The sequence below is a fragment of the Eptesicus fuscus genome, chromosome 9, assembly GCF_027574615.1.
Source record: "Eptesicus fuscus isolate TK198812 chromosome 9, DD_ASM_mEF_20220401, whole genome shotgun sequence".
In the NCBI taxonomy this organism is placed as follows: domain Eukaryota; kingdom Metazoa; phylum Chordata; class Mammalia; order Chiroptera; family Vespertilionidae; genus Eptesicus; species Eptesicus fuscus.
The window spans coordinates 41008585-41029523 of NC_072481.1; the positions used below are offsets into that span (position 1 = coordinate 41008585).

The window sequence follows — 20939 nt, forward strand, 5'->3', positions numbered from 1 at the left end:
TTGTATGATGATCTGTATAATGCCTGCCCCTCCAACCACTGTAATTCACAGCAGGATGGAGACCTTATCCATTTTGTTCTTTGCTGTGTTCCTACCCCTAATCAAATACTTGGAACTTGCAGGTACTCAACATATATTTTATGAAGAGGGTGACCCACTGAGGGTCTGTTGCAGTACTCCAGATGATAAGTAATGCGATCTGAATTAGGCGCTGTGGGATGCAGAGGAGATAGGTTCTAGAACTCTTTAGGGGATAATATCAGGAGGACGTTGTGACTGATTGGCTGTGAGGGGTGAACTAGGTGGACGAGTCAGAGCTGAACACTCACTTCAGTGTTGCTGTCATTCATGTGCTCCTTGTCCTTGCCTGAAATCAGGTGTTAGAGGGAGTTGGGCAGAATTAGAAGTGCAGACTTCCCGGAAGGCAGAAGTGATGTACTAAGACCACCAGAGTTCTTGGGCCAAGTCACTCAGGTCCTAGTGCTGCAATATGGAATTTTAATCCTGCCCTTTATACTTAAAGTTTCTGTGCTTCAGGTTGATGTATGTCTCCTTAATAAGAATTGTCAGATAAAAGGGAAAATGCCATTTGAATTTTTCATAACCCCCAGCAGTCTGGCTTTTCCATTTGATCTCAATGATTCTGACTCTCATCTTAATGAAGGCCAAATGTAAATTAAGTTCTGTCAGGTGGAGCAGCTGGAGTCTCCTATCTTTATAAACACGAAACATTGCAGGGGTAACAAGGTGCAGACTGAGGAAGGTCAAGAAAGTTAACAGGCTGATGCCAGTCCTGACAGCTCAGTGTTAATGGAAGATAATTAACTGGTTTGTAGAGGCTGCATGGAGACATTTCAATGGTCTTTTAATGCATTTCCTCATTTTGCCACTGTCAGCAGAGCGGAAAGCTAAACATTTTATAGTTTGAGATTTTCATTGTTTATTCCAAAGGTCTGGAACCAACTGGCTGGAATGTCAGAGGATTTTGTTGATGGGTTTAGGAATACATCTGTCCCTCCCATCTCCCCAGTCTGTGCCTCTCTAACATGCTGGGAAAACGAGTAAAGGGTTTTCTGATTGGTTCTAATGTGCCTTTTCCTATACATGTAGATTCTGTGGAGGAACCTGGGAGCTTGGATGCCTCGAGAAGTGGTTTGATAACTTCTACTCTCTGTGGAAGGTGTTAGTTGAGTGCTTTGCCATAAGAACTATTGAAAAGAAAACTGTTAGAGGTCAGGAAAGCCTGGTTCCTGTCCCTTCTGTACAATCAGAGGCTTGTCTCAGCTCATTTTTAGAGCCTTGTCTGGCCTTATTCTTTCATTCTTTCCAATGCTGTAGTAACATGTATTCTCTTATCATAGGTTTCTTCTAATCTTGAAACTTTATGAAAGATCAGTATAAGTTCTTTTCTTTGATATACACTGATTTTGTTTTGTTTTAATGGCAATATGATAGAAACTATAATCTTGTTCTGTTAGTTACTCTGGCTTTAAATTCCATGTATAGCTTTAACATGACTCACCTACATTTTTCAGAGCTAATACAAGATTTTGAGGAACTTTGGGAAATACAACATGGTTTAGTCACAAAAAAAGTATAAGATCAGAAGCCAAGCACACTTGAATTTGAATATTGCTGCACCATTTACAATTTAGGGACCTCAGACAAGCTAAGTCAACTTCTCTGAGTCTCAATGCACTTTGCTGTAAATGAGGATACTCTCAGCCTTGTGAAATTATTGTAATTTAGGGAGATGTTGTATGCAGTACATATTAATACAGTAGCTTAATTTTCACTTCCATTGTGTTTAAAAATGTGTTTTGTTTTGTTTTGTTTTTCTTTACTGATGGGCATGTCAGCAACATCCTATAACCAAATGAGAGAATTTTAAACACCAGAATATCTTATTTCATGGAGCTGGTTGTAATGAGTGGTATGTTTTTCCTGTTTGACTAATAGCTAAGGAAAGCTTCTGAAACCACCGTCGGTTGTCAGAGACAATCATAGAAAACAGGCCGAAGAAGAGAACAGAACATAGTTTCAGAGTCATTCATTTGTTTGAATCATGCACATCCTATGTGTAATACCTACACCAGAGGCAGCCAGCATTGAACTGCAGAGCTGATGAATTTACTGAATACTTTCTGCTTGTTTGCTCTAACAGTCATCATTGCCTCCAGCCTCAGAATGATTTTCTTTCACAAGGATTACTTTATTTACTCTTTACACCCATCTCAAAGGGTAGATATTATCTCCTTTTACAGATGAGGAAACTGAAGCTCAAAAAATTTGCATGACATACTCATAGTTTTGTACCATGTAAGTAGACCCACATCAAGAGCCATACCTCAGCTCTGCCCCATCCCCCTCACATGGCGGCCTGTGCAGTTAGTTCACTGTGGGAATCCAGAATTGGTCTCTGCCTTCAAGAAATTACAGTCTGATTGGAGAGGAAAGCTATAAATCAACTAATGAATAAGAGCACAACAAGGAAATAGATGAAAACAGTAGCTAAAGTGTATATAATGCTTATTATATATCTAGCACCCTTCTAAGTATTTTATCCACTGTTAACTCATTGAATCCTCACAACCACCCTGTGAAGTAACATCTTCAGGTGATAAACTGGGCTTGGAGATGTTAAGCAACGGTCACTCAGCTAATATGTGGCAAGCCTGGGATTTGAACCTTGGCATTTCAGATCCAGAGCATGGGCATAACCATTTCACTTTATCTCCTACCTCTTCGGATGTGTGCCTTGCAGGGTGTGACTAAACTAGTTCAGGGAGAAACTTGTAAGTGGTGACTTCAGGAGGATCTGAGGCCAGGAACAATGGGTGGTGGGTTCATTTTCTTCATTAAATAAAGATTGAGTGTCTCCTTTGTGATAGGCACTGTGCTGGGCATCGGTGATGCCAAGGTGAGCAAGACAGATGAGGGCCCTGGGTAGGATTTGGGGAACTTAGATTCTCGGGTAGAGAGCAGAAAATAGACAAGGAGACTGTTTTATTTTCTGGAAACTTGCTATGAAGGGAAAACACAAGGAGCAGATTTGGCATGGCTACTGTGTTCTCTCTTGGGAGCTTTGTTTGGCCTGAATGATGAGGTTTTTCAGGAAGAGGGAGCAGCAGATTCACAGAGGGGAGGAAAGCACCTGTGAGATCAGCCAAGGAGCTGGCAGGGCTGGGAGGGTCTGAGCAAGGCAGAGAGTAGGAGGAGGTAGGTGAGGGAAGTGGGCGGGGTCAGATCCTGCATAGCCTTGAGGCCCTGGGTGAGAATTTAGATTCTATTCTAAGAGCAGTGGGATATGGTAGATGGATTTTAAGCATTGGTGTGATGCGATCTGTTTTACAACCTAAAAAAAAAAAAAAAAAATCACTCTTGCTATTTACTGAGTACATGATAAATATTTGTAGAGCAACAACAAGTTTACACTGTACTACTAAAGAAAACAATTGCAGGATGAATGTGCAATTTTATAAATGCATTTGTTTTAAGAAATTATCAGTATAGCATAAAAGACTGGCTGTATATACAAAAACTATTAATAATGGGACACTATCTATGGTTGGAATAGTTTGCTACTGTTATAGCACATGCTCATGCTTTTATTACTTCTTAACAATTTTTCATTAAAAAATTAAGTTGGTTGGGCATCCTCCTGTGCACCCAAAGGTTGCGGGCTCGATCCCTGTAAGAGGCCAGCAGGAGGCAGCCGATTGATGCCGCACTCTCACATCGATGTTTCTCTCCTTCCCTCCCTCCCATCCTCTCTCTTCCTTTCTCTCTAAAAATCAATAAACTACTCTTTTCTTAGAAAATCTTTTCCTATAAAAAAAATAATCTTGTAGTCAAAGCTAACTTTCCTGGTTGACAATTCCTCATTATTTAGTATGGGATATCCCCCACTCCCCACTTGGGCTTGTTTTCCCAAAAAGCCCCATGTGGGGGGCTTCATCTGTAGTATTTTCTCTAAAACCCTCAGTGGCATAATTTTATCCCATTATATAGATGAGGAAAGGAAGGCCCAGAGGGCTTAAGTCGATTCCCCAAAGCTACACAACATGTAAGTGGTTGACGCAGGATTCTCACCAGGTCCAGCCTGCCTCCAGCTCCTGGGCTCCTCCCATTGGCCCTCACTGCCTGCTCTCAAAGGGCACTCATTCCTTCCCATGGGCCATGGTTACAGGCAGGCAAACCAGAGGCTGAATCTGGTCCCCAGATGGGTTGTGTTTGACCCACCCTGTGTTTGAAAAAAAAAAAAAAAGTTAAAATTAGTTTCCAACATTTAAAAACTAAGAAATTGTACATAAAAATTCAGACTTTCTACTTCTCTAGAAAAAATAACTAAAGGACTTGGCAATCCTGGGCCCACATTCCCATGCGGCAGGAATTGGCCAGAGCTGAGTAGGTGCTGCCCCCTTTAGAAGGGGCAGGTGTCCTTCATTTCCCAGCAGTCCCCACCCAGCCCGCTTCACTCATTTCCTTTTCAGCACGACCCCTCCAGGCATTTGGATTGGAGACCCAGGCTTGTGGGAAGGTTTTCAAATAACCCATCATTCCTTTTTCTCTAACAGAATGCTCAGAGGAATGGAAAGTCTTTCCAGATGGTGCATTTCTTGGTCAGTGGCTCAAAGGGTATCATGCCCACACACCTCTGGGCACTCGCTAGCTGCATGAAGTGACCTTTATGGTTTTTCTTTATGCCTGGAAAACTTATAATAATTTCTTCCTTCACTTGGGAAAGCTTATACTAATTCTTCAAGGCTCCAGGAAGCTTTCCTTGACTTTCTCCCTTAAATATTGATTAGGGTCCTACCCTCTGTCTCCAATGGTATCCTTCCCTTACCTCGACTTGGAATTTATCACACTATAGTGTGTGTACTTGGCATCTAGGGACACATACTGCTTAGCATTTAACATTGATAACAGTAAATATTTTAACGGGTGAGTGGATGAACCCATGAGAACATTTATCATGGCATTTTTGATGGCTGGGTGTGTCCGTCCAGTAGCTCCATTCCAAAGTCAAGATCTACCGCATGCCGAGTGTAGGTTAATTTTCTCTTTCCCGTTGTGGAAGAGGAAGTTGGGAGCATTACCATTCCTTTCCACCCCAGAGCCACCCCTTGGCTACAGTCCTGTTAGCATGAGTCACAGCTGATTTTGTATGTGAAGCGAAGGCTCTAAGTGGAGGCAGTAACTTCTCTGCACCTCTCCTTGGGGTGGACAACCCCTTCAGATTGCTCCCTTCATCCCCCGAGAGAATAGAGTCCAAGACTCAAATACTGAATCAAATAGCCTCTCTTTAGAATGCTTAGACCAGGGTGCTGTTATGTTCGGACCAGATTCCTCCCCACCTTGAGCAGCGAGGACACTGTTGTCAGCTGTTGTTAGGGCATCTGCTGTGGATTTTCTCTCCGGGGTGGTCTGCCCATAAACGGGGCTCGTCACTGAATATATGGAGTGTTGGGGCTGATGGCCTGCCTTCAATGGCCTGGATGGCAAGTTATTTCTTTATCATCCTTGCACTTACGTATCTGATATATGCCAAATAGGTACCGTATTCTTTTAGTTTTATAGTCCATCAAAGTAATTTTAAAAAGCAGACAGAAGAGAAAAGAACTTGGCCTGATACCTAGTAACATTTAATAAATGTCAGCTATTGTTACAATACTATATTTTGGATTTAACTTCATGGCTTATGGCAGACTTTGACATCTGGTTTCTTTATTTGCCTTGTGAGATAAATATTACTGTTTGCCACATTTTACAGTTGAATGCAACAAGCCTCAGCAGATGAAATGACTTATCCACAGGTGTCAGGATTGGTCTTCCTAAGGGTCCTTTTGGATCTCAATCCTGTCTTGTTTTCTTCTGCTGCACCATCCATGCTCCTTCCTCAGCTGCCTATGAGCAAGGACCAAATCTGTTCATACTTGTCTGTTGTGTCCCCAGAGCCAAAGACAATGCTTGGCATTGAAAACATACTCAGTACGTATTTGCTAAATGAATTCATGTTTCCTGGTCAGAGCCAGACGGGCGGCTGTGGTAGTAAAACCCTCGTGCCCACCTCCTTGCTGCCAGCCATCCTGACCTCTGTGCAGGCTGTTCTAGTGTAGCCAGGGAGGTGAGAAAGATGGCTAAGTCCAGCTGGCTTTATGCCTACATGATAGGATTTGATGTGCAGCAAACATTGCATATAATTCTTTTCTCACACTGGCTAAAATGGAGGTCACACCTACTGGATGAAAATACCCTACAACAGACAGTGCATTTAACGTGTGTTGTGATGTAGGAACTCCTTAGCAGGATCGACCTCGTTGAGGGGAACTGTCACCTTGAATATCTGGATGCCTGGGGTAGGTAGATGCTGATGGAAGCAAGGGAAGAGGCAGCCCTCAATCAGAACAGTTGTAAAACAAGGGATTCTTCTGGAAGGACAAGTAAATCTCATCTCTGTGGACATGTGGGTTGGTTTTATGCTTTGTTATTGTTCTGTTATCTTCAAAATGAGCAGAAGTGTTCTGCTGTTGTAGAGATACATTCATTTAATCAGTGAAACAAACTTGTCTAGTACCTGCTATGTAGAAGGCATGGTGCCTGATGAGGGGAGACAAGGTAGGAGGCAGAAGTGTCCTTTATCTCAAGGAGCTTCCGAGTCTAGCACCAGGTGCCAGAGGCCGTGACAGCTATATTTTTACGCATTTTATTAAAAATTTCAAGGATGCAGGAAAGTGGAAAGAATTTTATAGGGAACACTCAGAACTATCATGTGGATTCTGCCATTAATGTTTTATTGCACTTGCTTTCCATCTGTCAACCCACCTAAAGTTTTTCCAGTAAGTGGAGACATCCTTAGACTTGTGAACGCAGTTTGAAATATTAAAGACCCTTAATAAATCCTGTCTAAGATATTGACCCTGCTTGATTGCTATCTACAAACATCATCAACTCCTGCACTGAAATTTATTACATACCTACTGTGTGCTTTTAAGTCTGCTATTTCATTTAATTCTTCAGAAAATCCTGTGAGGTAGATGGTATAACTTATTTTGTAGATAAGGAAGCTGAGTTGGAGGGAGTTAAGTTACTTCTGGCAATATTGGAACAGAAACTCAATTTTTCTAACTCTAGGGAGTGGATTTAAAAAGGAGTTGCCAAGGTTAGTGGGTCAAACCTCAGCCTTTATCAGAGAAGATCCCCCTGTCCAGTCCACAGGTGAGACACCTAGATAGAGAGAGATAGTTCTCATACTTTACATTTCAAATTCCAGAGGACATATTTGTTTGAGTTAACTTTTTTTTTTAAGATTTTAAATTGATTTTTAGAGAGAGAAGATGGGAGAAGGAGAGAGAGAGAGAAAAAAAAAAAAAACACTGATGTGAGAGCGAAGCTGCCTCCTGCACACCCTCTACCTGGGATCAGGAATCCTGATCAGGAATCGCTCTCACCAGGAATCAAACTGTCAGCCTTTCGATGCATAGGACAATGCTAAACTAACTGAGCCACACCAGCCAGGACTGAGTTAACTTTTTAAGATAAAATATGAACTCTAGAATAAAAAGTTATCAAAGTTGTCTTCAGTTAGACTCACCATTAAAGAATCATGCTTGAGATGGGGTGAGATCTGCCGTTTGTGTACCTAAGATGCACACATTCCAGCCCATCCCTCTTTGGTCTGTTACCCAGCACATTAGAGTTGCCTCTTAAAGACTTGGCCACTTCCTCCCCTTTGCGTTCACCTTCACTGATGGTAGTTTGACAAAATGAGTAAATTACTCAACTAGTTCCTTACCTCTCTGAACCCAGGGGCCCTGGAAGTACTTCCGCAGCCAAGACCTCACTTGAGGCTTTTCTCTGGGCATCAAGCAGTGGCCAGCCTGCTGTTTGAATGATAGAAATGACTTAGGGATCCCCATAAAAGCCCGTGTCTGTCTGAATCCTTCCCATATGGACAGGCTTATGGATTAGGCCAAACTTGTGAGTGTCCTCGGTAATAAAGGAAAGTCTAATCTCAACTCTGCAGCCTCACCAATAACCCATACCTACACCTTCTCAAAAAGCCGCATGAGTCTGACTTCACCACTGACTAATGAAAAGTACTGGTCATGGACTAGCACCAGGTCATGGTTTGGCATTTGGGAACGAGTGGTCTACATGACCTTGGAGTTTTCCTTTAATGCTGCCATTCTGTGAGCCTAAGAGAGAGGAGAGAACCAGGGCCAGAGGGAGGCCTATTGCAGTTGTCTGGCCTCAGGCCTTGTGGTCTGGCTTTGGCTGGGGGTCAGAGACAAGGCCGAGGACCTGGGAGAGAGTGTGAATCACTGGGCAAATATTTTTCGAGCACCTCCCATGTCCTGGGAAGCAGCAACTGGATGGGATGAAGGAGGATTGGGTTTGGAGTTCCAGTGGTCAGGGTTTCACCCCAGGCTTTCCACTTACCATCTGCATGATATTGGGCAATTCATGTCACTTATGGGCCTTAGTTTTCTGTCTGTAAAATGGTGTGGATGTATATTCTGTATCAGGAGATGGTGGGAGTCATGTATGTTCATGATGATGGCACAAGTTGACTTTTGGAAGGAAAATTAGGGAGGTCTGTTTCTCATATACTTATTTCTAGATGGAGTGAAGAAAGCCAAGAAGGAAGGGCAATAAAATGTGCATTGTTCTTTATGGACAACTTGGAGAGCAGGGATTATTCCTGTTGGAGCAGGTGGGGAAGGCTGGGAGAGGTCACTTCATGCAGCTAGTGAGTGCAAGAGCTGGGATCTCACTCACATCTAACTGCGGCCTGTGCTCTTTCCACAGCAGCTCACCGGCCAGGGCTGGGGGAGTAGAGGAATCAGGGAGAGAGTAATTTCATCCTCGGAGGCTGCAAGCAATGTTTCCAGAGCAGTTTCACTCACACTATTAACTACTAAGTTATAGGGTGTTGTCTTTTAGCAATAAACATTCTCAGGATGCTGGCTTTAAGAATGCATATATGTTTTAGGCCCTAGCCGGTTTGGCTCAGTGGATGGAGCATTGGCTTGCGGACCAAAGGATCCCAGGTTCGATTCCAGTCAAGGGCACATGCCTGGGTTGCGGGCTCAATCCCCACTGCGGGGTGTGCAAGAGGCAGCCAATCAGTGATTCTCTCTCATCATTGATGTTTCTATACCTCTCATCCTCTCCCTTCCTCTCTGAAATCAATAAAAATATATTTTAAAAAATGGGTATATATTTTAGAAGTGGTACTACTGAGCTTCTGCCAGAGTTGATCAAGGACATTCATTCATTCATCAACAAGCATTTATTGGAAATTTATTTTATTCTAGGTATTTTGTTAACTGCTGGGAGAGCAGCAAATAAAGCAGAGTCCCTGTCCTCAGGCTGCTCATATTCTAGAAGAGGGACAGAACTAAGGTCACAGTGCACTGTTAGTGGAATGGAAATTTAGGTCAATCTGAACATGTGCTGCAGTTAGCGGAGTGGAGTGTGGAGGAGGCGATAGGCTGGGGGCTGAAGGATGGGTTGGAGTTAGCTGAGCACTAGGGTGGGGTGACTGCTTGCAGAGGGCAGGCTGGTGGATGGAGGAGCCCGGGGAAAGGTCTGGCAATGTGAGGAAACAAGATGCAGGGCTGCAGATGCAGGATGGTGAGAGCTTAGAATATGAGCGCAGCCCAGTGAGTCAGTCAAAAACCACCTTGTGAGTCCCCATTATGTATTCAATACTATTCATGATAGGAATTTCCTTTCTGGCATCATAAGATGGAGCCAGGTTCCCTTGGCCACAGTCGGAGGAGAGAGAGTCACACCTTGTCTGACTCTCTGACTTAAGGGTCGGCCCTGAAACCCTAGTGAAGACGAGCTGCGAGTGCTCCTCTCCGGGCAAGCCCTCCTCATTGCAGTCATCTCAGGACTAGACTAGACAGTGCCCCAGAGGACAGAGCTCTGAGTTAACCCCTCCTGCCCAGGAGGGTGGGTCTGAGCTCCAGGCAGGGCTCTTCCCACCTCTTCTCGGGTGGGCGTGTGACTCAGAGGCGGTGACATCATCCATGACTTCATTCACCCAGAGGAGAGACAGTGCTGACCCAGCTGAGCTCCGGCTTCTGCCCTTCCTTCTCCATGTTTTGTCTCAACGGGGACATTGTCATGGTCCTGCTGTTGTTTTCTACACATCGTTTTCTTTTTCTGTCTTTCTCTCGTACTTTCTTTTCCTGTCTTTCTTATTTTATTTCTCATGTTAAACCTGTTCTTTTCACCCCATTCCCTTTCTTGCATTGTGCATCTTTTGCTTTTGTCTTTAATTTTATCTCCTTAATCTTTCTTGTTACATTTTCTTTCTTGCACATCTTCCCTTTAGCCTCCATTTTCCTTTCTTTCCAAACTCTTTCTCTACATAGATACTGGCTCTCCTGTCTCCCATCCTTCTCCCCTCCAGACATCTCACCAAGTTGTTGCTGTCCTAACCTTCCTAAAACTGGGTCCACAAGTCGGCCCTGCTCAGGACTGCTGCTGTGGCTGCCTTCCCTTTTGCCTTGAGTGTCTAATCCAAATACAGACTTACCCTTCCTGCCCTTCAGCACACATTTCTCAGGCTGCCTTTCTCAGGGGTCCTTTTTTTGTGGCCAGGGATGCATCTGATGCTTCTTCCTACACTTTTGCTCAGGCAGTCACCTCAGCTTGGACTGCCCTCCATCCTATCTGCCTTAGTCTTTGCCTTCCCTCTACAACACTACCTCCTCAGTAACACCTGCCCTCTACCTCCTGCCCATAGCAGTGTCTTTTCTTCATGGACAGGCTGCATTCTTCATTTATAAATCAGGTATTTTAGAACTTGAGTTGTTCTGCACTATTTATACATTCCTGCTGAGGGCTACAATATACACAGACTCTTTGCTCTATCTACCCAGAATGCAACCTGAGGGTCGGGACCAGTTCATTCTTGCCTTTCATGGCCCACCTTCATACTTACACAAACCTGGCTGCAAGCTGGGACTGATAGATAAATTGTTGAATGGTCAATAAGTATGTCATTTAAGAAATAGTTATTTCATTTAAGAAATAGTTATTTCATGTTAAGTCTAGGGATACAGATGAATAAGTTATAACCCCTCCCTAAAAAGAGCTAAGAATCTAGTAGGGAAGACAGTTCTCACCATAAAATTTTAATTTGTGGAGGAAATTGAAATTTACTGGAAATGTGCCAGGGTGTGCATATTAACATGTACAACCTCATTAAATGGAATCTTACTAACAATACCATGAGTGAAATAGTGTTTTAAATTAGCAAAGTGAGACCCATAGATATTAGGTGACTACTGGCCAACACAACTAAAAGTAGGAGAACCAAGGTTTGAACTAAGGCGTATCAGTCTAGAAAGCCCCTGTCCTTCCTGAAGATGGAAACAGGAGTTGGAACTGACATTCTGACTAATATTAGAACAATTTTTTTAAAGAGGTACTTACAGTGTGCCAGATGTTGTTCTAAACACTTCATATCCCTTTGCTCATTTGTTCCTTCAACAACCCTATGGTGTAGGCAGTAGTATTGTTCTCTCTAATTATTATGGGACAAGGAAGTCGAAGTGAAGCTGTCCCAAGGCCATGCACCTATGAGGTATTAGAGCCAGGACATTCACCCTTGGAATGTGGCTCTGGAGAAGAGGCAGCAGAATGTGCAAAGTCACCTCAGTGTAGAGTAGATATTGCATTACTCGAACTGCCACTGTGTCAGCCCATTTGAAGAATCGGGGACTGTTGGGGTGCTGATAGGTGAAATCATTGACATGCGAGATAAAGAGGAAGCCTGGAGCTAGGTCACAATAACCTTGAAGTGTTCATTGTCCTCCCCAAGGGACCCTTCACAGAAGATGCAAGTAGTGTTCCCTGAAGGGATGTTGTCTGTGATGTTGGACCACGAGGTGTCCACCATAAGGAAGAGTTTATGAAGTGTTGGTCTCCTTCTACAAGTTGAGTAGGCAGCTATTTCTCAGCTGTGGTTCTTGTAGGAAATGAACAGTGGTATAAACAAGGAAGAATATAGATACCCAAAGAAGCCCCAAAGAAATGCCATATTGGGACTGTAAAGTATACCCATCCTTTATGGTTTGGGGTTAAGTAAAATTTGGCTTGAAGGACATTTGGGGAAGAAAGAAGAGGGGACATCCATGCGAGCCAGCCTGAACTTGACACAGGTTGTCCTCAGATGTCCCAGAGAATTCAACATTTGATGGAGCGCCTTTCCTGCTGCATCCCCCTCTCCAGTGGTGCTTGGCAGCCATTCAGCATGGTGCTGCACTGACCCAGAAGTCCAAGCCAAGAAGTGAATGAATCCATTTTCCAATTAAAATGAAACTTCTCCAGAGGACCTGCTCACCCCGAGAAGAGAAATTTATCTTCCTGGCAGTCTGGCTTGGCTAGAATATGTCTCTGCTCCTAAGATAGACTATGAAAAGCCATTACTTGAATGAGAAAAAAGAAACTGGGACAGTTCTTATTCACAATCTCATTTATTTATCCATTCATTTCTCATTTCCATTTCCACAAACTTCTATTTAACTTGTACATCTCTGCTCATTCATTTCTTTTATCCATTCAGCTAATGTTATTCATCATCTATATATCAGATACAATGCTGGACCCTAGGAACAGAGAGATTAAAAAAAAAAACACAAACACCACAGTCTCTGCCTCTTAGGAGCTTTCAGTCTACTGAGGGAGACAGGCACAGGAACAGATGATGGGAAGTGCCGTGGTTGGGATAGTCACAGAATATTATGGGGTGTACCATAGAGGCACCTAACTCGGGAATCAGGAAAGATTTCATGGTGTGGGTAGCATTTGAGTTGAGTCCTAACTGATGAGTACATGTTAGGGTCTTTCAGATAGGGTACACTATGAATAAAAATACAATGGTAAAAGAAAAAGCACAGTGGATGTGGGTGATGTAGTGTGGTATCTCAGAGTGATCAGAGATGAAGCTGGTGAATAAGATATGGATCATATATGTCTTGTTAATGAATTTGATCTTTCACTTCAGAGGTAGTAGAAAATGTTGAAGGGTGCATAGTATACTAGATTGGAAGCTCCATGGAGGTGGGGACTGTGTCTGTTATTTGCTTATTTTCTTAGCATTGAGCGTAGTACCTAAAATGTAGAGGATACCAAATAAATAGTTATTTAATTAATAAATGATTTACATAGCCAAATTTACACTTTATGTAGGCCATTGTATTCTAATTGGCTATACATAGGGGTGGGAATTGAAGGGATAAGATTTGAAAGTTAGGGGCTGCTGTGTAACAAACCACCTCAAAATTGAGTGGTATAAAAAACCACCAATTTTTTAACCCTAGTAATTATGCAGGTTACTTATTTGGAGGTTGTTTATTATGCATGTTGCTCAGAAAGATGCCTTTTCTGATTTCCACTGAATTCATTCAAGACTCTGTGGAAGGTTGCTGGGTAGGTTTGGCTGATTCGTTTTGCCCAGCTCTCTTGCATGACCTTGCACTTGGCTGGATAGTTAGTTTTTGTTCCATGTGTCCTCTCATCCTCCATCGGGCCAGATTGAACTGCCTCACATGGCAGCATTACATTCCAGGAAGGCAAAAGCAGGGCTTCAGTTGAGAAGTAGCACAGTGCTACTTCTTCATTCCATTGACCAAAGCAAGTCATAAGACTAGCCCCAACACAGTTGACCCTTGAACAACACTGTTTTAACTGCATAGGTCTACTTATACACAGATTTAAAAAAATAAATATGCAGTTGGTTCTCTGTGTCTGTACATTTCATTGTTCTATGCCACTTTATATAGGGGACTTGAGCATACTCAGATTTTGGTATTTGCTGGGGGTCCTGGAACCAATTTCCTGTGGATACCATCGAATGCCTGTTGTTAACTTTTTGAAGAGTCAAGAATCATATGCAGATTCTCATCATTGACGTTTCTATCTCTCTCTCCCTCTCCCTTCCTCTCTGAAATCAATAAAAATATATATGAAAAAAGAGTCATATGAGGATTTTCAACTGTCTCTAGCCCCTGTGTTGTTCAAGGGTCAACTGTGTGTGTGTGTGTGTGTGTGTGTGTGTGTGTATGTGTGTGTGTGTGTGTGTAAAATCTCCTATTGGATTATTGGCTCTATTTCTTTGAAGAACCCTGACTGATACATGGGGGTGAAGAGATGGGAACCTCTTCATTAATTAATTGGGAGTTTAAATTAGGATGATTGAATGTAAGGAATGAAAAGTATAGATGACCCTTGGGTAACTGGATCAGTTGACATAGAAAATCAAGGAAGGGAAAACATTTTGGAGAAGATGACATAGTCTATCCTGGGCATGTTGAGTTAGAAGTGCAGTGGGACATCCAGGAGACATGTGTCAGAGGAGAGTGTGAATGGTGTTTGAGATTTGGCACATTATTCAGCTTATAGTTGGTCGGAACTATGGGAGTAATTGAGTTGCCCTGAGTGTGAACAGTGAGAAGGGTAGATAGGCAAGAACTCTGGTAGCATAGACATTAAAAGGGCAACTAAGGAAAGGAGCTCAAGAAGGAGACAGATAAGCAATGAGAATGGTGTGAAGGGATCCAACAGAGTGAGATATTAGGAAAGACCTCCTCAGCTTTCCACTTTTCCAGCTCTTCTACTTTTTTCATGTTTGTTCCAAGACTTTATATCCCAAAGCCTTCTCTTCATATTAGGACTTCTTCACTTCCTTCCTCATTTTTCCCCTCCTTCCCTCCCTTTCATAGACAATACCGCCCACAAGAAGTGGTGCTATCTAGGTCACATGACACCTCCTTTTCTCCTGCCCCTTCTGCATTTTGTTAGGCTTTAGGGAGATAGACACTTGAAGTAGCACTGGGCTGGTCCACAGAGATCTACATTTCAGTCTGTCTTTCCACTTCTCCATGTATGACCTTGGGACAGTCCTGGTGTGGCTCCTTTCTGGATTATAGTTTCTTAACATGCAAGGTGAGTTTTATAATTTCTTGCCCTCCCTGCCTTAAAGAATCATACAGATCAGATGAGATCATGCACGTTAAAGTGCTTTGAAAAACACCAAGCTCTGTAGCAGTAACTAGAGTGAAACTCATTGGCTTATCAGGCCCTCTACATTATCGCATTTAATTCTCACAATATCCCTTTGAGGTAGACGCTAGTAATAGGGCATCTGAGGAAACTGGAGCTTAGAGAAATTAATTTGCTTAAAGCTACACAGCTGGGAAGTGGTGAGGACAATAATTAAACTCAGGTCTGCCTGACTCCGAGGTTCTTTGAGCCCACATACCAAAGCCTCATTCTCCTAATGCATGTGGTGGTATCGCATTCCTGGGCCAAGTCCGCTCTGCTAAATATGAACAGTTTTCTTGTCAGTGATAACATTTTTATGGTTGGGAGATCAGCTCTAGTGTGGGTTATAAATTTACCTTTCTCTACAACAGAAGGGCTCTAGGGGAGGTGGTGGCGGGAGGGAGGATGTGTATAGAGATCCACTTCTTGAAAATAAAAAAATTGAAATTACACTATGGAATTACTTTATTTTACAAATAAATTCTTTGAAGGTACTCGTAAATCCTCCTCTAATGGGGGTAACTTTTACTTGTCAGTTCAGGTGTTTGTTTCTGGGGTGCCACTCTTCCATGGTAGCATAGCTATTTATTTTACTTGACCTTTTGGCTTCAGCTCAACTCTCTCCCCTATGAAGCCTTTTCTTGCCACCCCGACCCCAAAATTCTTTCTCTCCTCTGAACTCTATGATTACTCATTAGAGGCAGCTATGTGGCCACACTCAAAATATTGTGATAAAGTTATACGGCTGACTCACCCAAACCGTGGAGTTGGACTCATTACATATTGTCATACATCATCTTAAATGAATTACCTTTTCCTTTGTGCACATCTTTCTCCAGCTCCACTTTGACTTTAAAAGGGTTTGACTTTAAATTTCTTTATACCTCTTGAAACTTTTTGCATTCCTCCCCCCCCCCCCCCATGAGTCAGCTAGCTGGCTTCTGCCCTCCAGGAGTTTGTCATTTTGAGGTGTATTTAGGCACATGGATATATAATCTATACTAACAAAAGGGTAATATGCTAATTAGACCAGACATCTTCCGGACATCCTTCCAGACAAAGCCACGGTCGCAGGGGCCAAGGCAGAGGCGTTTAGGGGTGATCAGGCCTGCAGGGGAGGGCAGCTAGGGGCGATCAGGCAGGCAGGCAGGTGAGCCGTTAGGAGCCAGTGGTCCCGGATTGTGAGAGGGATGTCCGACTGTCAGTTTAGGCCCGATCCCTGTGGAATCAGGCCTAAACTGGCAGTTGGATATCCCTCGAGGGGTCCTGGATTGGAGAAGGTGCAGGCTGGGCTGAGGCCCCCCCATGCCCCGTGCATGAATTTCATGCTTTGGGTCTCTAGTTAAGATATATCAGAGGATGGAGGGATTCACTGGAAAGGTGACATTTGAACTGAATTCAAAGCAAAGGTAGAAGTTTGGGGCAGATGGGCAAGTCAATCCAAGTAGAGGCATTAGCTCCCATAGAGACATGGGAATATAAAAATGCATAATGCATTTGGGGAAGGAAGTGAGAGAAATGAAGTGAGAGCAGGGTGGAGAGAGCTAGGAGGGGGTGATGGCAGATACGTCCAGAAGAATTCATAAAAATAATGGCTACATTGGAGCCAGGTTCTTAAGTGTCCTAAGAACTATGCCAAGGAGATAAAATGTGGTTTTAGGCCATGAGGAACTGTCGAACCATTTTCAACAAAGGAACAGAAGGGTGAGTTTAAGTTTTTAGAAATGGATGCCTTTAGTAGCACAAACCTCTCAGTGTATCTGTCTGTCTGACTTGCAGTATGTCCAGTGCTAGATCTTTCTCTCTGTGGATGGGAGTTTTAAACACACAATTGTTTCATTCACTCTGGAAAGTTTCTGGTTTGGGGTTATGACCCACTTTATGTTTTTCGCATCATTTTTCTTTTAAGAATGACATCCAAGGATTAAGTTTCTTCCTGATACAGCTTTCCTCTCTGGACCATCATCAGCCTGTGCCCTAATTTGGAGTCTTGAATGCAGAGTGAGGATAAGGCTTTGATTTTTTATGGGTTGTTGTGCTGGAGAACAGCGTCGTGAATATTCGGAATGTTAGGGCAGGATCATTTATTGGGTGAGGAGTTAGGGAGCTCTCTTCCCTCCCTTTTATTCACTGCCCACAGCAGACAGCCCACATAGAATCCCTTCGCAATTAATAACAAAATACTTGGATGACCCTTTTGGAACTGGTCATCCCTGCTTTCTCAAGCTGCTCCTAGACCCTGGTGTCTCCCGACATGCCTTGCAGTATCTGCTTCATTTTTCACACAAGTTCCCACAGTGTCCAGAAGCCACCAGAGACCTCACTGCCTCCTCACACACCACAGTGAGAGGGAGGGAGAGAGTGCTATGTCTCCCTGCCCCGAGGCCTGGGTGGCTGCTGCCTGGCCTTGAGTCTTGGATATGCTGTCCTACCTCCACCCTCTGCTGAGACCTGCAGCTGTGTGAGCTTTGGGTAGCGCCTCCTTCCAAGAAGTGCTGTTGTTTTATGAAGTAATACATGATTAAAAAAAAAAAGTCAAGAGTTGTTCCTTTGGTTGCTTTCAAGCCTGGGGGATTGCTTGCTCAAAGGATTTTTATTGGAATGCAGAAGTCTTATTGCCAAGTCACACCCCCCAAATCATGGCTGATGTCTTTTTATTTTTTTTCTTTTCTTAAAAAGATTCATTTTTGTTAGTTGCCTGGTAACTGGAGATTAGACTTAACCCATTTGGCACAGAGCTCAACTAGCTTGAATTGGACTTAGCTATTGTGTGATGGGATACACTAACATTAGCTTGTGTTGAGACCTGCTCTATGTTCTCTCTAACCTGTCCACCCTGTGTGCAGGCAGATTATTATTAGGTACAGAAAAGGTAAGTGAGTTGCCCAGGATGGAAAGTGAGATCTCTGAAATTAAAAAAATATATATATGTAAAAAATTAGGTTTGGGAGGGCTTTTTTTTCTTCTTCTTTTTCTTCTGTAAAGAATGACAGTAGCTTCTTTCATGACCCTTCTCAAAGGCCAAAACCCACCCTCTGATGGATCTGGGGCGTTGGGGTGATGGTGACTGTGGCATAATAGGAGGGTGTCACTTTAGAGCTGGCAATCCTGTGTGACATCGGGCTAAGCCCTTGTCATCCAAACCACAGTTTCTGCATCCTCCCTATTCGACTATTATATATGGCCTGCACACCCCGGAATCCCTCTGAGAATCAGATGAGTCGAGGCACATGGGAGCACTACTGTACGCTGTGGGGAATATAAGAGGGCAGTCACTGTGTCTTGATGTAGGCCTAGTGGTTACAAGGACAGAATTAATTCAGTAAGATTGAGGCCCTCGGCTGGGACTGAACTGACTGGGGAAGGGAAGAGATGGAGAGATTTTCCCAATGGAACTAGATTAAAAGTCCATCCACGGGGGCTCCTATGCCCTTGGCCAGAGTGGCATTTGATGAGCAAGCACTTGTGAATCAGGTGGCCCAATGTGAGAACAGCGTGGGATCCTCACAGGTGGTCTGGCAGCTTCTTGGAATGAGGGGATCAAGCTTCTGGAGACATTGCCTCTCATCCAACAAACTCACCCTTCCCTCAGCTGGCTCAGCTCCAGGCGGCTCTTGTAGCGAAAGCGGGGATCATTGTCGTCTTGCCCTCTAGACCACATGCATTTTTAAGGACACCTCAGACTCCTAATAAGATGTTGTTTCTGGTTTCTCATCCTGTAGAGAGGATGAACTGGGTCCTTGGCTTTGATCAATGAAGCAGACGTGATCTCAGGAATAAATGATGCTCCCGGCTGCCTTGTGCCTCCTACCCTCAGTGTGTGTCTTTTTGGCAAGAGGCCTGAAGTTCTCCGAGATGTTCTGCTTGGGAGCCGTTGCCCACAGTGGCTGTCTGCGTGGCCTCAGGCTGAAAGCTCTCATTGTGCGTGGTCTTTCATGACCCCACAGCTCTAACAGAAGCAGTTGTTTTCTGAGTTTTGGAAGTTTGCTCAGCTCTGGCTTGAAGCCCTGGTTGTTGCTGCAGTAGCTTTAGTGGTTCGTTTCTGGTGACTGGCCTTGGATTTCTGGAGCCCATCAGAGGAGGCAGCCTCTTCTCTTTCTCTTTGAGAACCAGTCATGGAGGCCACAAAGCACGTGGAAAGAGATTCCTTGGAATACCCAGGAGGCATACTAGTTTTACTAGCTTGACTCACATACTAGTTTCATTGGCTACCATTTTTTGATTATGACCTATTACTATAAAAAGTGGTATTACTATACCACTAGTTCATAGTTGTTTCAGGTGTAGTAAACATCAAGTTTTTTGTTGTTGTTGTTTTGCTTAGCATTAACATATGTGAATATTCAAAGAGAAGTTTATCCCTCTCTAGATAGAAGTTCTATCTAGATGCTTAGGAACTTAAAGAAATAAACAACAACAAGCATAGAAAGTGGACTGTTTCTATCAGAACCCTTTTGATGTTCCTGTTGTTTTAAAGGAACCCTGTGTCTGGGGTAATATTCAGTCTCTCTGTTGTACATAGATGTTCGTGTTCATGTTGTGGTGGTGGGAAAGGAGGAGACAGGAAGAACTCATAGAATTGGAGGGCAGATGTCCATAAAGGCCAGCTGTATGTCTGTGAAATGGATGTGATAACACTCAGGACTTCTGTATTGTTCTGAGGAGACACCACATCTGGAAGCCCTTTGCAAACTCTGAAGCCCTTCCCACCTGAGAGACCGGGAGGTGAAACTGAGCAGTTTGGTTGCTCCACAGTTATTTATTGAGTGCCTCCGATGTGTCACCCTCTGGCAGACACTGGCCTGCGTCTCTTCTGAACTTGTGAATTGTTGCCCTCAGGGTTCCTATGTGCTTATGATACAGTCTTTGTTCTTGTAGCCTGATGGGGAGGTGATCATTGAAACCAAGACATGGACAGTGCCTGGGTGGTAGGAAACCTTCTTTGCTATTGCTTCTAGTCTGTTTTCCGCTTTTCTTTATGAAGTTCCACTTCTCCAGGTACAGGAGATGGCCACCTCACTGTTTCCAAGTTTACCTCACCTCCAGTTTCATTCATAGGCAGAAGTTAAATGACTCCATTGGATCCTGATTCTCCCTTCTTGGGAGAAGAGAGCTGATTGGCTCAGGTCACATGTCCATCCTGGTCCAGAGAAGGGCAGTGGAGTCGCAAAGTTTGTACCTTACAAGTAAGGGTCCAAACCTGTATAGGGGGAGGAGAAAGACAGTCATGGGACATCCTGGTGAATAAACTGACAAGGTCCTTGACCTCATGGAGCTTAAAGTCCAGCAGGAAAGAATGACATTCACACGTAATCATGTGGTGGTATTGAGAGTCAAGGCTGGCCTAGTAGGAGATCCTGGAAGGCCTCTCCAGGGAAGGATGGACAGGGTTAACCCCAGGGGGCTGGGCAACATGGCCCTGGGAGGGCACGGGGTGCTGGGTGAGGAATGAATGTTCCAGGTGGGGTCTCCAGAGGAAAGAAAACCCCCAGTGGCAGCGTGGAAAAAACAAATGTTTTAAAACCTTACAATAATAACTTGATTACATGCCATTCTCCTTGACTTAGATGGGAAGTTCTTTGAGGGCAGGAATCATTTGGAACCAGTTGGTCTGGGGAGAATTTTACACAGGCAGGACATGTTCTGTCTCATGCATTAATTTCTTAGTGTGGTTTTCTTCCCAGCATGCAGCTGTTCAGCTTTGAAATCTTGTATGTCTTGAAGCATATCCTTTGGCCCTTCACTGGGAAGATGGATTGCACACCTTCACAGAGTGTGTTTCCGACCCCTCCAGGTTGGCAAAGGGGGATAAAAGGGAAATTGTGGTCATTTTTGGAAGGATCAATAATTGCCAATTTTTCTTTCCTATA

At 43.6% G+C, this 20939-nt stretch overlaps 1 protein-coding gene across 4 annotated transcripts in view; it reads left to right on the forward strand.

Moving 5' to 3' along the window:
- The window catches only part of FGGY (FGGY carbohydrate kinase domain containing), a 398594-nt gene that overhangs the window by 50974 nt on the left and 326681 nt on the right, over positions 1 to 20939 (forward strand). The gene's annotated exons all lie outside the window — the stretch shown is intronic.